Source organism: Bactrocera tryoni, unplaced genomic scaffold, assembly GCF_016617805.1.
Source record: "Bactrocera tryoni isolate S06 unplaced genomic scaffold, CSIRO_BtryS06_freeze2 scaffold_7, whole genome shotgun sequence".
Taxonomy (NCBI): Eukaryota; Metazoa; Arthropoda; class Insecta; order Diptera; family Tephritidae; genus Bactrocera; species Bactrocera tryoni.
Genome location: NW_024396366.1, coordinates 18,442,359 through 18,446,436, shown reverse-complemented (window position 1 = coordinate 18,446,436; position 4,078 = coordinate 18,442,359). Strand labels below are relative to the sequence as shown.

The 4,078-nt window shown below is 36.0% G+C and overlaps 1 pseudogene; it reads right to left on the bottom strand.

Annotated features, from left to right (window-relative positions):
* Positions 1-2,445: 2,445 nt before the first annotated feature.
* On the bottom strand, positions 2,446-2,648 carry LOC120781893 (annotated as a pseudogene).
* Positions 2,649-4,078: the final 1,430 nt, after the last annotated feature.

Below are 4,078 nucleotides of genomic sequence, written 5' to 3'. Positions count from 1 at the left end.
TAGAGCCTTATATGCGATGTTGAGGAGGCTAATCCCACGGTAGTTGGCGCAGATTGTGGGGTCTCCTTTTTTATGGATTGGGCATAGCACACTTAAATTCCAATCGTTGGGCATGCTCTCGTCCGACCATATTTTACAAAGAAGCTGATGCATGCTCCCTATTAGTTCTTCGCCGCCGTGTTTGAATAGCTCAGCCGGCAGTCCGTCGGCCCCTGCCGCTTTGTTGTTCTTGAGGTGGGCAATTGCTATTCGTACTTCTTCATGGTCGGGTAATCGAACGTCCGCTCCATCGTCATCGATTGGGGAATCGGGTTCTCCCTCTCCTGGTGTTGTGCGTTCACTGCCATTCAGCAGGCTGGAGAAGTGTTCCCTCCATAATTTAACTATGCTCTGGGCATCAGTGACTAGATCACCTTTGGGGGTTCTACAAGAGTATGCTCCGGTCTTGAAACCTTCTGTAAGCCGCCGCATTTTTCGTAGAATTTTCGAGCATTACCCCTGTCGGCCAGCTTATCAAGCTCTTCGTACTCACGCATTTCGGCCTCTTTCTTCTTCTGTCTGCAAATGCGTCTCGCTTCCCTCTTCAACTCTCGGTATCTATCCCATCCCGCACGTGTAGTGGTCGATCGTAACGTTGCGAGGTAGGCAGCCTGTTTTCTCTCCGCTGCGACACGGCACTCCTCGTCGTACCAGCTGTTCTTTTGCTCTTTCCGAAAACCAATGGTTTCGGTTGCAGCTGTACGTAAGGAATTTGAAATGCCGTCCCACAGTTCCCTTATGTTGTTAAAAATCACCGACAAAAATTTCCCGATTGTAACAAAATGGCTTTAGTTTAATTTTGAAATAATCAATATGACAGAGATATGAAATTAAAAGTTGTATTGTAATCGAAAAATTACTGAAAATGGCTTTTACTAATTTACATTTCCCGAGAGTCAGGAGCAAATAGGACACATTATTTTTTCAAGGAACGATTAATGTTTCTAAGTCATCATTCACATAGAGTAGAGCTCAAAGTTTTTGTTTAAATTAAGTACATACTTAAAAAATTGATTTTATTAAACGATTTTCGATATGATTTGTTATGTTTATTAGCCATTAACTTGTAATATAAGATGAAAAATTGTGGAAATCATTTTTTATAATTTTCTGTTGAACTTTAACTACGAATAACTTTGAATGAGTTGACTCAGCCAAAAAATGGTTTGGACCTTTTTTGTAGATCGGTAAATTTCCTATAAGAATAAGTATTGATACTCGCTTACCAATTATTTGTTTGTATACATTAAAACTCCAAACAAAAAGAACAAAATTTCCTGTGTTATTTATATGGGAAATCGAAAATATCGATGAGACACCTCTTAATATTAATATTAAGAGCTCAGGTCTTACTAGAACTTGTTTTTTGTCATGTCGGATGAGATTTTCATTGTAACTAAGAACAAACGAAGAAAAAAAAGGTGCGTCGAGTCCCTACGCGCGGATGAAGTTATACTTCTTAGTGATATTTCAAGAAATGCATATCATTTTGTATGAAAGAAAACTTGAAAACTTAAATTCACATTTTATAAATTTATTATGCAAATAAAATGAAGGAACTTTGACTAGAAAAGTAGTTCTGTCTCTTCCTTGCAGAAGAGAATATGCAGCGTAATCATCTCTCTTTTGTAATCCATCAACACGCGTTGAAGGCCCAGCAGTTATCGGTGCGCGTTCAGAAATTGAAATCATATTTTCATCACTTATCAATATACTTATTACATGTGCGCGCATTGACTTGCATGTTCATACATTTATATATACTTCTATGTACATATATTTGCATACATTGCCAAACAAATAATGCACAAGCATACAAACATACATATGCGTACACATATGAATATGTCACCAACAAAAAATTGATCTTCACAAGTCAATATGGCAGCCAAATTGGCAAAGAACAAGTGTAGTAAATTTTACAACAAAAACGATTTCATTCATGAACGCAGGCGCAAATTCCACAAGCGATCTCGCTTCATTCATAAAAACAGAGGCCGTAACATCTCCCCGAGCATGCCTTTGCCAACAAGTCGTCTTTCGCGACGATGGCAAAAGCTAAAAATCATAAATTGCACAACTTTCTGGTGCTTCTCGCAAAAATCTGCGTCGATATGTATTCACGATCATACGTATACATACATACATATTTACGCATGTTTGTAGGCGAAGCTGCTACAGCGGCAAGGGGTGACAATCGGCGGCCATTACTTTACTTATGCCATAGAAATTCTATTGCTACGAATATGGAAATGACAACGAAATAATGCAAATATGCATATTTCTAAAGGTCATTAATTTTTTTTGAAGAAATGAAAGGAATGGATGATCCTGAGAAGTATAGTCTTAACTTTTCAACGGCCAACGCAGAGCATTTCAACCAAAAGGAATTTATTCATTAAAATCATCACTCAGAAGTCCTTTTATCCGTTGTAAGCGAACGATTTTCGAAGAAACATCATTTCTAATATGCCACAAGACAAAATTAGAAGTGAACTTCTTAAACCTCACGCTGTCAGATAAAACGATATACTTCGTCACTGCGGGTCGATTTCCAAAAAATGTAAATGAAGACTAACTACAGAAATGATCCTATAAAGTATAGCCTTAATTTTTCAACGGCCAACGCAGAGTATTTCAACCAAGTATACGCAAAATAGTTGAGAATTCGCAGAAATGAAAGACAAACGAAAGAAAAAGAAGCATTACTTCAATAATGCACAAGCATACAAACATACATATGCGCAGCAGCAGCAAGGAAAGAGGTAACAATCGGCGATCCATTGTATATTTCTTTCGTGCATAACCAAACCATAATTAGGACAAGGCAATACAAGTGTCAATGGTGGTGTTGGTGGTAAGCGCTTAAAAAGTTACGACGAGCTCGTAGATTCGAATGCCAACAGAATTTATTTTTAATTGAATATGTCACCAACCAAAAATTGAAACATTGTTCTACAAAAACAACAACAGCATAAGCATGGCAACATTGTGTTGTTGGTAGAAAAGCCAAGCTGTGCCGAAAGAAACGAACAAACGATCGCCGATTGTCACCGCTTCGCTTGCTGCTCGAACATCTTCGCAGACAAGGTTGCGTAGATTCATATTGAGCAAGGTTGCGCAACCTGAATCTATCGCAACCTTTTCCGAACTCGTATAAGAAGTATAACTTCAAAAACTATTTTTGGTCCACCTTAATATATAAGTAGGTACATACTCAGATACATATGTACATCTATTGCTTATCGCAGATTTCTTTTCGCTTTCTTTTTTCTGCAAACGTATGCAGATGCAAGTAACAAAATATTTGCATTCATACTTACGTATTTAAATGTTGATATACCATATCTACAAATACATAAGAAGTTATATATTTATATATTTCCAGTTTTTCGCCCTTTTCGCTATATTGCACATACGTATTACATATGTACATATATAACAATTGTGCCAAACTATAAGGGAAACGATATAGTAACATATAAATATAAAGGATAACCATATGAAAATAAATATATACATACATACGTATATTCTTGCTTATTATTATTTTCTTTTTCTTTTTCTTTCTTAAATGATACAAGTACTAAAAACTCATTTAAATAACAATAATTATATACGGATATTTATTGAGACGATTTATGCGGTGAATACGCTTTCGCCAATTTATATAATTTAATTGTTTTACAATAAAAGTTATATTTCTCTTTATACATTTGCTCATATAACCAATTTTTTAATTATATTTCAAAGCAAAACAGTAAATTCAGTCTAAGAAATCAAAAGAGGATAAGCCAAGAACACTCAATTATTGAATATTTCAAAAATGGTTGATGATGATAAATCACAAAGCACATCTTCAGAAGCTACACGCAGGGTGCCAAACAAAAAAGAAGCAAATCAAGGTTTATAACTGAATGTGACAGTTTTATTAGATACTGCACACTATTTTCGGCTTCTCTTACTAATGACAACACAGAATCGGTTCTTAATTTAAAAATTCAATGTATACATAGCATATGGGCACGCTTTCTGTCAG